The sequence below is a fragment of the Crocodylus siamensis genome, chromosome 5, assembly GCF_052110815.1.
Source record: "Crocodylus siamensis isolate JL-2025a chromosome 5, ASM5211081v1, whole genome shotgun sequence".
Lineage (NCBI taxonomy): Eukaryota > Metazoa > Chordata > Crocodylia > Crocodylidae > Crocodylus > Crocodylus siamensis.
In genome coordinates, this window is record NC_143399.1 from 505,745 (window position 1) to 518,550 (window position 12,806).

Genomic DNA, 12,806 nt, shown 5'->3' on the forward strand with positions numbered 1-12,806 from the left:
GCCTGGGCCGGGCCCTGACCTCCAGGGCCCGCGTGCGGCCCGGCACCGCCATGGCACGGCAGGGCCGCCCTGGGGACCCCTGCCTCCTCCCCGGCTCGGGATCCCGGGGCCCGCACGCGGCGGCGAGGGGGGCGAGGGTCTGGGTCGGGGCAGGGCACGAGCCCGCGAGTGGGGCCGGAAGGAGCCCGGCACCGCGCAGGCCAGGGCCTGGGCTGGCAGAGGGGCCTCGCCCTGCCGGCCCCGGCCCCGGCACGTGCGGCCGGCCCGGGCCCCGCGCGGGGGGAGGCGGGCGCGCTCCCGGCCTGGGCCTGCGGGGCAGCCGTGAGGGCTGGAGCGGCGCGGGCGGGGGCGAGCCCGGGGGGGCGAGGCGGCGGAGCGGGGCGGGCGTGCCGGGGCCGGCGGGGGCGGGCGCGCGCGCGCGGCCCCGGCGGGGGCGGTCCGGCGGGCGCGCGCAGTGCGCGGCCCCGCGGCGGCGGCAGGAGGAGCGGCGCGGCGCGGCGCGGCGCGGCTCGCACCGGAGCGGAGTGAAGAAAAGCGGCGCGGCGCGGCTCGGCGCCCGGAGGCAGCATGCGGCCCCCCGCCCGCCCCGCCGCGGTGAGTGCCCGCCCGCCCGGGAGCGCTCCAACGCCGCCGCCTGTTGAGCCGGGGCGGCAGGTGCTCTCCCCTCGCCTCCTCGCGGGGCCGTGCGGGGCGTGTGGCGGGCTCGCCGAGCCCCAGCTCCCCGGGCGGGCGGGCGGGCGATGTCGGTGTCGGGGCGGCCTCACCTGGGCGCGGCGCGGGAGGCGCCATGGCCGCGGGCCGGGGGCGCCGCTCCCCGGCCCGGCGCAGCAGCCCGCGGGGCCGGGCGGGCGGGCGGGCGAGGCCCGTGACGGGCAGTCGGGGCGCCGCTCTCGACCTGTTGGTGGCTGGGCGGCGCCGCCGGGGCGGGCAGGGGAGTCCCCGGAGCGGCGGGGCCGAGCCCCGGCGGAGTTTGCAGCGCGCTCGCGCCGCGCTCCCGGGGGTAAGTTCCCGGGACTTGATGCCCGCGCGAAGGGCCCGAGACGCGGGCGCGGGCAGCCTCGTGCGGGGCCGGCGGGAAGCGCTTGGCTCTCGGGGCCGGCGCGGGGGAGGCCGCCCTCGGGCACCGCCGTCTCCGCGGTCCCGTGCGCTTTAGCGACAGGACGGATGTCACCACATGGAGTGGCACCGTCGATATCAAATAAAATGCTCCTGTCAAGTACGGAAATGAGCGGTAAGGAGCGATGTATTGTGGAGGTAACTGGATAAGCCGAGCCTCCAGTGTGAGTTCTGCTGAATATTTGCTGTTTTGGAAATCTCCGAAGGCGGTTACCGTGAGCAGGGAAGGCGAACAAACGCATAATCACCTTTGTTCATTTCTCAAAGTAAATGTTAGAGAGATGACAAATTTAATTTCAGATTACCCAGCACCTGCCCTGTGGGCGATTTGTCTCCGCGGCTGCTCGCTAGGGCAAGCGTTCAAAGGCTGCCGCTGTGGGTTTGAGCAGCTTTTTAAGTAAAGTGTGCGGCCCTCCCTATGGTCGTATGGAAAATGCCTGGCTTACGAGAGCGGTTTTATGGTGGGAGGCCGTGTAGTTTAATCCTGGTTTTATTACTTCTGCCATGGTGCTTGGCTGCGGGTCTGAGACCTTGCTGTGATTTATCCCGGTGCGCTCGGCAAACTGAACTTCGTAAGCAAGAAGTATGAGCTGTGTCACGACGGCCGAACAGCTGAACCCCGTCATCTGAAGTGTGGGAGGGAGGTGGTCATCTCACACTGCGTTTCTAGTCGGGTGCCTTTCACTCCTCGCCTCCAGGGATCTGTGTTTCGGCGTGCAGCTAGTGGCTGGAGTATGATGCACCATGAACATACATGCAAAGGGGTTAAAACCATGTATGTCTGAAGAGTTTGTGCACCAGTTATGCTTGGCAGGCTTTTATAATTCAGCTTAGTTACCAATATTGCCATCTGCCCTTCTCTTTATACGCGCCTGGCCATAAATATGTCTTGGAAAGACGTGGCTCTGAGCAAAGTAGTAGAAACCATGGCTGTGTTGTCTTATTCTCATGCTTGCTGCGAGTGAAAATGTCAGTTGTTAGGGAATCAAAGGAGAAATCTTCCTGTGCTGGTCTCTTTATGCAACCGGATTGAGAGGCATACAGGTATTTTTAATTTCTTTCTTGCTTATCATACTGCTTTTGGGAAAATGTGAGCAGCTCCTGTGCTGCTGCCAACAACAGTTATCTGAGCTGGTGATTAGGAAGGAGAAGGATCTAAGCTTGTGGGTAACGGAGAAGAAATGTTTTCCTCTTTGAGTCCACATAATGCAGGGCTGTGGGAAGAGATGCTTAATGAGGATGATTATTGCTGTGGCTGTGGCTTTCTATAAATCCACTTGTAATGGAGGCTTTGTACAGTTGCTTCTGAATCTGTACATTTAAAAACTGCAAATAGCGATAATGGAGTTGGCTAATAGCAGACTGTCAAGTAAGTGCAATCCTTGTGATAACGTTCAGCCATAGATCTCAATTTAAGTATTACTTCTACCACAAAACGTTTCTTATAGAAGTCACTGTATAAATAGTCTAAAAAAAATGTTGCTGCCTGTTTGTTCCTTATGTTCTTGAATCCTAAATAAGGAATGTTCTAATTAAGGGTGGGTTTCCCCACTCAGACCAGGGGGGACTGTAGAGCCCCTCAGACTAGTGTTCAGGTGGTTCAGAAGACCTCTGTTCAATAGAAATGTTATTTGATGTTTAGAGGCTACAGGCAGCTGATAGGAAGAAGCATAGTAACGAGTTTAAACAAAAGCATTATTGTTTATCAAATTGCAAAACCTGGCCTGGCATGCATGATAACAAAAAAAAGTTTTGACTTGTGTCTTATGGGATTGTAAACTTACAAACCCATGAAGGTTTCCTTTTTTTTTTTTTTTTTTTTCTTTTGGATCAGCTAAACGCCACCAGGCAGCAGTTTTTATCTGGCCTTGTTAGTACGTTATTAAGGACAAACCTCTGCATTACAATTTCACGGTTTGTTTTTTTTTTTTAAGTGCCTTTTAGAATCCAGGGCTAAGAGTTAAACTACTTATTTCCATTATGCAACTTAAAAAGGCTGGTTCAAAGATGGTAAGGGAAATGCTGATGTGTAGCATATAGCAGACTAAAATTACTCATCTACTTTGCCTAAAACATGGTCATTACATCCCTCTGCATTCGGTAATTTGTGTGGTAGTTTATACATTACAATTTGCTTTACATGCAGCTTCAGAAGGTACCTTATAGTTAGGTCATTCTTGATGATCTGGGGACATTTCTCTGTGAGACCTTAGTTGTGATACTGTTCAGTCCATTATTTTATGTACACCTTTAATGTGGTCTGTGGGGACTTCTTAAATGCACTGAATTTTTTTCAGATTAGCCCGTTTTGCCTATGGAAGCAAATTTCACATCCACAAACTTGTGTGTTCAATTCCAGACTATACACTTACTTTCCAGTAGAAACTTGTAATTTTGTGGGAAGGTAGCTAACTAGAATTTCCTCTCTTGGAAAGAACTGCAGCATTTTTGTAAGAAAAGTGTCAGGAAGCACACACCGCAAGGCCTAAAACTTAAGGATCAACCATTACATCAAAAGTGATCTATACACATGCTTTAAATTGCATATTTTCTTTGTCAGTAGACATGTTTTCTGTGGCATCAAAATGCATCTCTGTAAATATTTTTCTTTTTTATTTGGCATACTAACCAAGATAATAAGCTCAGGCATCTACAATCTTTGTGACTCGAGTCATCACCAAAATGAATGTCTGATGCTGTGCAACAGGAGAAGGGTATAATAATTGTGGATTAAAGGAGAGAGAACTCTTCTCCATTGGAGGAGGTTTTATTCTTCTAGTCCTTGTTGATTTATTTCTAGTGTTCGTCCTGTTTTAATGGCAGTGCTGCCGACATATAGTGGAATTAACCCCAAAATGGTGAGAAGAGGAATCGGTTGTGTGTATATATATATATTTTTTTTTTTCTAAAAAGATGCTCAGAAAAAAGACCTAGCAGTGATACTTGGCGAGCAGCTTGGATGTGAGGTTGCTGTGCAGTATGGAAGACTGACTTCAGGCTACGGGTGGAGCAGCAGCGAGTGTTGCATTTGTAAGGTGGTGGCCCTCCCCCATTGCTCTGCTGAGATCACACGTAAACGTGCAAATCTTATAAGTGTGCAATAGGTTCTAGCCAGAAACCCGATTACTGGCCTGGAGGCCAGAAGGAAAGACTGATGGCAAGCAGTAGCGTCCCTCTGAGAATCCCAGGCAGGCTACATGTGCCTGCGCTTCTCATCAGCACGTCAGTTAGAGCCATCAGGAGGTCTGTCCCAGTGGGGGGACATTAGCAAGCTCTGAGCTCCCCCTTGTCTTCCACACTGTCCCTGGACATCCTGTCCTTTTTCCCATCCTTTCTTCTCTCCACTTCCATCTTCTCAGCCCCGTTCTGGGACGTGTAGAAGGCATTGGAACCACTCCCTGCCTCCCACTGCATCATGGCCAATTCCAGCAAATTCTGCTGCGTTCTTGGAGCGACTGGAGATTGTTTTCCTATGACTTCTTGAAGCCTCAGGAGTGGAGGAATGTTTGCCTCTGCTTAATGTTTGTATACACCTCTGGATGCGCATGCTGCTTTACGGAGGGAATGAAGGCAGTCTGTGCCCACTGAAACGACTTACAGCCTAGGGACTTTCTTTTCTGTGGAGGTCTTCGGTAGAGAGAGTTAAATTGTTGAGATGGTGGGTTATGGGCTCTGAAGCTGTCAGCTTTGCTGTCATTATCCACTCAAAAGCAATGAACATAAGCATTGAAACCCTGGTTGAGGGCAGAACTGGTGAAGTTAGTACTAGCAGGAACTAGTACTACCTAATTTCTCCACTTAGGAGAACTTTTACAATCTTTGCATTCCCCTGTCCCTGAAGAAGGGTGTGTGTGCCTGAAATCTTGCAAATAAAGAACTTTTTTTTGCAAATACCTAGTTGGTTTAACAAAAGAGATCACCTCTACCACGAGTTCTGATTCCTGCTAGCAGGAGCAGCCTTCTGATATTTTTGTTCAATGCAACTCTTCATGCAGCAGAAGAATGGATGGAGCAATCCTCCGGGAAGGGAACAGGGTGGTCTTGTTCTGGCTCTTGGTCTTCAACAGTTATATAAACCTCTTGAGTATGATCTGTCAAAGATTTGTTGGCTAAAAACTTGCAGCTGGTAAGTCAGCAAGTACTTTCTTCAAGACTTACTAAGGAGGAGAGGAATTCTTTTGTCTGGTATAGGGGCCATAATTTGGAGTTGTTGGATTAAACTGAGCAGAGGAAAAAGCATAAGGTTGGAGATGTGGCAGCATTTTTCCATCACTTGTTTATGGCTAATTTAATCAAAACACAGAAGTACTCACTGAAAGGAAGAATCTTGTCCTCATGCAGCAGGCCTTTTTCCATCCCCTGCCCCCCTGCTTTGTAAGTGGAGGGTTCAGCGCTGAGCTGCTTGGGTTTCCTTACATGCATGTCCAAGTGATAAACTTGAGCTCCATGTCTGCTTTGTAGCTAGTGCAGCTGCTTGTGTCCCTACTGTTAGCTGTTTTGTGTTTTGTCTCACTACTCCCTCAGTAGTGCCTCAGCTGGGATCACTGAGCTTGCACCTCTGTGGCAGGAAGTTATCAATGGAGGACACTTGATTTTTGAATGCGCTTTCCTCCCATTTGGCCTGTGTAAGCCAATGTTATATTTAGAAGCATGCTGGTAAGGCATTTTGTTAATTAACACAGGCGTTTGTGGGGTTAAGGTGAGAAGTGTCTTGCTATGTGAGGAAGTTTGAAGGGGTGTGTGTGGGGGGGGGTTGACTCTGGGATTTATGTCAGTTTTGTCAGATGTATTATTTTTTAAAGTTTTGGATGAGCCTGGAGAAAGTTTGTAGATTTATTGTAATCTGACAGTAAGTAGACCTGGGAGGTATGAAGTGAAAGGATAACCTAGTGCCTGTCTCTTATGATGTATGGTTTAATACATAGTGGGTAGAGAGCTTTGGGGTCTTTTGTGCTGAAGACAGACAAAGAATGGTGGTGGTTGTACAACCCGGTGTTAAACCTTTCGGGTGAAATGTGATGCAAAGATGTGTTTGTCAAGTTGTTGGGGTTTATTTGTTTGTTTTGTGTTTTGCTCTCATTAAGTCCTGGGTTATTGCCATAGGGGGAACTAGATTTTGGTCTACTGAGAGAATTTCTTTCCTTGGCGTGATGCCTATAATTTCAATTGTGAAATAGTTGCAGTTTCTCAATTTTTTTTTCCCAGTAGGTTAAATGTGGCACAAAGGGTATGTTTTGCAGAATCCAAGAACAACATAAGTATTTTTTATTTTAAAAAAAGCAAAGGGAAAGTTTTAAAAATCTAAATACATTTACATTGTAGTGTTTGTAATGGATAAGGGCAGGAACAGATGTTCAGAGTGGCATTGACCAGAGGCTGGTAGGGAACAAACCTGAAATGGGGGAGGCTATTTGTGTTATCTAAGCTGAGTTTAATGGAAAAGGTAAAAAAAGAATGAAAAGCAAAAATTAGCTCCTTAAAACTGCAAGCATGTAGAGAGAGAAATAATTTAATGCATATAGATGGTCCCCTTGAGTGTATTGGGGCTACTCAAGATGTCCAAATGCTTCCAGGTCAGTAAATTAAATTACATTTTTAAAAAATATATTGCCAGTATAAGATGATCCATTGTTTAATTCTTTTTAAGCCAAGATTGAGGCATGCATTTTTTGAACACCTGTTTAGACTCAGAAGGTGAGTTTGTTAAATATTGGTGGTTGACTTGAGACATGTATCTTCCTGTAAAGCATGTTCATTTTTCTCCCTCCGTGGAGAATTTGATTGCTGAGCTTTGGTTCCCTTGCTCTAATCTCCTTCATGGATAGCTTTCAATTACTGCAGGTTAGATACAAAGAATTAAACCCAAGGAAACAAGTATTTCTGGAGATTTGTAAGGGTATGGATTTAGATTTCCTATATCTCTTGCTGTTAAGATAAAAGCTGTAAACTTTTGGAAAAAAGCTGACTGTCCCTTCCATAGACCTATTCAGTAGACTGAATTCTGCTTCTAAAATGGTTGCTCTTCTGACTGGTTTTATTCATTGGCTGTGATGCTTGCTATTACCTTTGAAGCAAAGTCTTCCTGGTGTGAAGGCTGATAACCCAAACGCAAGGATCAGTCCAGGCTATTAATTTAAACCAATCTAACAGATTTAAGATACAGTATTACAGAGTGGAGGTAGTTGCTTCCTGCTTACAGCTGGAGCCAAAAGCAGGCAGTCCAGGTAAACATGAAGCTATCGTGGTGTGTATGGGGGGGGCTGTGGTGTATGGATCAGGTATCGGAGCAGGGGTGGCAGAAGCCAGGAGTGAAAAGCATCATCTTCCTGTCCTGACCTCCGGCTGAAGCCAACTTAAATTTTCTGTTGCAGCAGGTATTTTGGACCACGCTGAAGCAAGCCTTGGTTCCGATTTCCTTCATGTGGCCGAGAGCTGGAGTCATGCTCTGCATGGAGGTGTAGACATCCTGCCTGTTTGATATCCTAGTTGTTTCTGCTTCTGTTGTCTCTGGCTCACTCATCTTTGTCGCCAAGGGCTACTGCTAGGCCACACTTGTGGAACGTTTTTTCACCTTTGTCCAACCCATATACATAAGGGCATGACACATGCTTTGGTGATAACGTTATTAAATCGTTATCGGTACAAAGTGTTGTTGTTAGGTTGGGCTGTTGCTACCCTGTGCAGTTAAAGCTTTTAGTTTGTTACTGAAGTATATAACATTTTGCTTCCATAGTGTTTATAACCTTGCCTAATACTGTTGCAGCCATTAGGGAGTAAGGTTAAGTTTGGCTGGGTGGAATAAAAGCAAGTTCCAGTGTAATGTGGTAATAAGCAGCAGTCTGCCTGAGTGCCTATTGAAGTTCTGATGTTTGGTGCCTTTCTAAAGCCATAGTTCCCCCCCCCACCCCCAAACACTGTTTATTGTTTTTCACAGCTGCTATGAAGAACCTAGATGGACTGTTTAAAAATAGCCTGGTCCTGGGCTTGGAGACCAGTGCTTTGCTAACAGGGAGGATAAATGTGAGAGCTTTCAGATACCTGGCAAAGACTCTGTTCTTTCCTGCTTGCTCATGTCACGAGCTGTTCAGGGCAGGTGGAAGTACTGGTCATCGGTGCTGTACGTGGGACTGAGCACGTGCCAAGGTGCTGTAAAGCAATAGATCATTTGTGCCAGCAGTCAAATTAGGGAAAATGTTTGTAAATATTGATCTGAATTGTAGGTGGGTTTTCTCATCAAACTTCAGAGACTAATGGGTTCTTGTCACTGATATATGTATACTTCCTGTAGTGATCAGGTCAGAGCTATACCGCTCTTCCCTGCTTTTTTCTTCTTTATATTTATTTGCATCACTGAAGAATCTTGTGTTGTATTTAGTTGTGATAAAAAATGCATACCTTTCAGTTGGGCTGTTTGTCATGCCCCCGTGATGCTAGAGCTGGTCAACAGAGGAGGGGCGAACTTTCTGATTGGAGCTTGTTGTTGTGAAATTATTGGTTTTCTGTGAGATGGCCCGTTGGATTCTAATTGCACAGTGTAATTAAAATAAACACTATAATGCTAATCACTGATGTATTTTGCCTTTGGCTGAAGTTTTAAATTAGAAGCAGCTATACTTTTGGTGGAAGTGTTTTGTATTATTATTATAATGCATGTTTCCAGTCCGGTAATATTTCTGTAAGAGTGGATAAAATATTGCTAGACAGTCTCGTTTTTGTTTTTCATTACCTAATTGTATATTCCGGTAATAATGTAATTATTGCTTTTAACAAAAACTGCCTGACTTGAGTGTTTAATTCCATCAGACTCAAGCAGTCATTGATGAGGTGATAAATGACAGGTTATACATAGAAGTGAATTTGCAATTATTTGCTTCTTCGGGAGAAAAATAATGATGTTTTGTTTCTGTCCAATGACTAATGTTGAAAATCAAAGCAGCCTACCAGATGTTTTTCCTAATGACTGCAGTTCAAGGTCTTTTTCTGTGTGGAGGAGGGCTTGAATGGAGTTCAGCTCCTGTCTTTGTAGTTTCTCTTGCTTGTTAGGGCAGCACTTCTCTAACTCTTCTCTTCTGTGACCGCTTCAGGAGAGAGTTCTGTGGACTGACTCCTCTGCCAGTTCCCTGCTGCTTCTGAAAGTGCCTGGCTCTGTGGGCTGCTGGGGAGGGCTCCCTTGACTGCAGAGGGTTCATGGCTCAGAGCCGGAGAGCTGCTGCTAAGTGATATATTTATTTCATGTGATTGAACTGCGTACGGTTTGTCATAAACTGTTGGGCGATATTGATGTCAGAGTAGGAACTCATGGAAGTGCCTGAACAGCTAGAGCTGCTGAAGCTTTGCTCTGTTTCTGACCAGTTGGAGACTTGCTGTCCATCTTAGCCTTGTCCTGAGATAAAACCCTGGCTGCTCTGGCTTAAATGCAGCAGTGTTCAAGCATCCTAGCACATCGTTCCTGAAAGGTGCAGGTAAGCATTTTTTTAATAGCACAGTTGGAAGAGTCCATTTTCCAGGAAAAATGCTATAGGGCTTAGATGTTGGTAGCCTGCCATGTTTCAAGGTCTAAGGCTGAGTGTTACTGGCAGTCACTATAACATGAACAAACTAGTCTGACACCTCAAAACAAATCTAATTTATACCACAATCAGGTTTTGAATTCAGGTGTGAAGAGCTAAATATGTTAGCCCACTCCACCATCTACCCTTCTGCAGCTAGAATGGGAGTAGCTGGGCTGACTAGTTTTGACATACAGGTGATTTGTCCGTGTCTCGCATTAGCTCAAGGCTCTTTGTTCTTGTGGATGCGGACAGAAGTTACATTTTTTGTGTGATTGGGCCCCTGAAAGTGCCCTACAGCCATGCCATGACACATGTGCATGGCTGCAGAGCACTTTTAAAATGGCTGATTGTGCAAAAATTTAACCCTCCTTACCTGAGGTATTAGATGAAGGTGCTTTGTTTTGGAGTGCCTTAGGGAACTTGTGTTAATTCTTCGTGGGACTGTTGTCATCAGGCAGGGAAGGGGGAAGAGGGAGGGGCAAGACAACAGCAGTGAGCTGCTTCTTTCATGAGCTGCTGGCTTGTCTGGCCTGAAAGGGGGTGGTGGATTGGAGCTCCACAGCCCCCCAGCTGGAGTACTGGGGTAGTCAAGCCTGTGAGGTGGAGGGGCTCCGATCCACCCTCAGTTTAAGCCGGCAGCTCATGAAAGGAGCAGCTAGCTGCTTCTGGCTTGGCCATCCCTTCCTACTCCCTCCCTGCTGTGACAGCCCCAGAGATGGAGGGGGGTGCAGGGCTGGGGACAGGGGCAGCTCCTTGGCTCATGAGGCAGCTTGATTTTTTCCGCCCCCCCCACCCCCGAACAGGCAAACATCTCTTGGCTTGGGGGAAATGCTCTAGAACTCATGGCGCTTTACGTAAAGCACCATGAGTTGGAGTAGGAGCCTGAACATCTATATGTTTTCTGTGACATTTTAAAGCAATTGAGAAAATCTTTGTGTTTATTGGAGTTCACATTTCACCTGATTTTCTGTCCCCCAAAAAGTTTTGTGAACTTAACTGTTCTTTTTTGTGGTTCTTACATAAAGGACTCCCTTTTCTGTTGAATCAGATTGTCATTCTAAGGTCTCCAAGTGATATAAAAAGGTAAAATAAGCTCTCTTCAGGAATCTATTAAAAATTACCTGGTTCAGTGAACACTTAGTGCAACTTCATTCTTGGAATCCATTACATGCCTTTAGAAAGAAATTTAAAAAAAACCCAACAACCTTGGTCTGAGTTTTGTCTGTTTGGCATTTGGGCATGAGGGAATTTCATAGTTTTATTTTTATAACAAAATTGTGCAGAATCAATATTGATTTATGATAGCAGCTCATAAGCACCACTCTAACTAAGGGTCACTTGTCAGTTCTGCCGTTATCATAGTGCTTCTGCATACCCCTTCAGTAAGGTCTGTAGTCGCAGGTATGGGGAATAATGGGGATATTTATTATTTTTAAAAATCAATTTTTGAAGGCTTTATTACCAGACTTAAGTTCTTATCAGGCTGAAACTCAGCACATACGTTCTTGGGTAATAGACACAAACAATATTAGAAATGGGTTAAATTAAGCTATGTTTTAATCCTAGATTTATTTTCATTTCTTTTCACACACTTTTTAAAAACCAATTTCTACAGCCACTTAGTTGTAGTGTGGACTGATATGTTTTTATTCAAGTAATTTTAAATGATTAGCTTTGTTAAGTGCAAAAAACAGCTATTGTCCATTTGCGTTTCCTTTATCATGCTCATTTACATCCCACAGCAAGGATTCTATGGAAGGTTCCACGACTTCAGTTAAATTTCCCAGGGCTGGTGTAAATATTGTTGATACTCGATAGTATCTCAGTGTGTAGTATTTTATTTCATGTTGGAAATGGTTCATTCATATCAGTATAAAGCAAAATGATGATTTTTTTTTTCTATTACTGATGGTTAAAAGTCTGGATGTGATGCATGCTCCATTTTTGTTGGTTTGTGTGTGAATAATCACATTTCCTCACTACTTAAATCAATTCAAATACTGATCCACGGAAAAAGGGTAAATAAGGAGCAGTCCCTTGGAGATGTGGCAGTTAACCTGATTGTTCACAAGTGCTGCAGTTCAGGTGGGTTAATGCAGTATTTGGATGATCACCCTTGCAACTCAGTGAGCCATGCTTGATTTGGCAGGAGGGCTTAGTTTTGAACTGTTTTTTGCCAAATGCTACTGTGATCATGAGCTCTTGTCTTGTTTTGAACACCCAGACTGGAACTGCACACTGCATGTTGCGCTGACTATCTGAGCAAAGTCACAGATATTGCTGGAAGATGACCGAGGGAGTATTACTATTCATTCCATCCAGGAAGAGTACACACCAGCTGCAGAGATTTCCTCAGTCTGACGAACGGTTTTTAAACCTGAAAGCTTGCTAAAAATTTTTCCCCAACTATTTAAGTTGGTCTAATAAAAGTTATCAGATTCACCCAAAGAACCTTGTCTGCCTTGGGTTATTACCATTGCTTTTTTAGGTGTTATAGTCAGCAAAGTAAAAGCTGAGCCATTAGACTTTGTGCCTAGGTTGGCAAATTGTCTTACATTTGCAAAACTGGGCTGAAATATTTTGAAAAGCCAGCGCAGGCAAACAGATTATACAACCACAATGGTACAAACCAGTGATTCTCAATCAAAGTGCTGTGGCACCTTGGGGTGCCCTGAGAGCTTTTCAGGGGTGCTGCAGAGTGCCACACAAATGTTAATACTGTTAGGCATACAAATATGATTCACAGGATGAACCCAGAGATTTCAAATTAGAAAACTAGTTTTAAAAGTTTTCTGACCTGTTTTGGTCTTTCTGAGTTTTTTGCAATGGAAGAATTGCCCAATTGTTTTTCTGCAGTCAAAAAAACTAGTAAAAACTAAGAGTTTATGGCATTTTTCTGAAAGGTGCCTTGAGTCTAAAATTGTTGAGAACCACTGATATCAATTAAGTGAGGTTCTAACTTGTCATGTTTAGCAATTTCAAAGAAGTATTTTTCATTTAATCAAACTGAATGACTATTCTGAAGCTACGTAATCCCATGGCCAAAATTTTTTATTGAATGGCCATTCTTGTTGCCAGCACGTTAATGTTTTAAAATGTCTGTTTGGTTTTACTGGCCACCAGACTGATGAAATCTCT

General features: G+C 45.6%; 1 protein-coding gene across 3 annotated transcripts in view; it reads left to right on the forward strand.

The window, feature by feature from the left end:
* Positions 1-446: 446 nt before the first annotated feature.
* Positions 447-12,806, forward strand: part of PTPRF (protein tyrosine phosphatase receptor type F) — a 422,531-nt gene continuing 410,171 nt past the window's right edge. For 2 of the 3 annotated variants that reach the window (XM_090047883.1, XM_090047885.1), the window contains exon 1: positions 467-594. The gene's annotated coding sequence lies outside the window, so the exon portion shown is untranslated. Of the gene's footprint in view, positions 595-12,806 lie in introns of all 3 variants that reach the window. The other variant, XM_090047886.1, reaches the window with a different exon arrangement.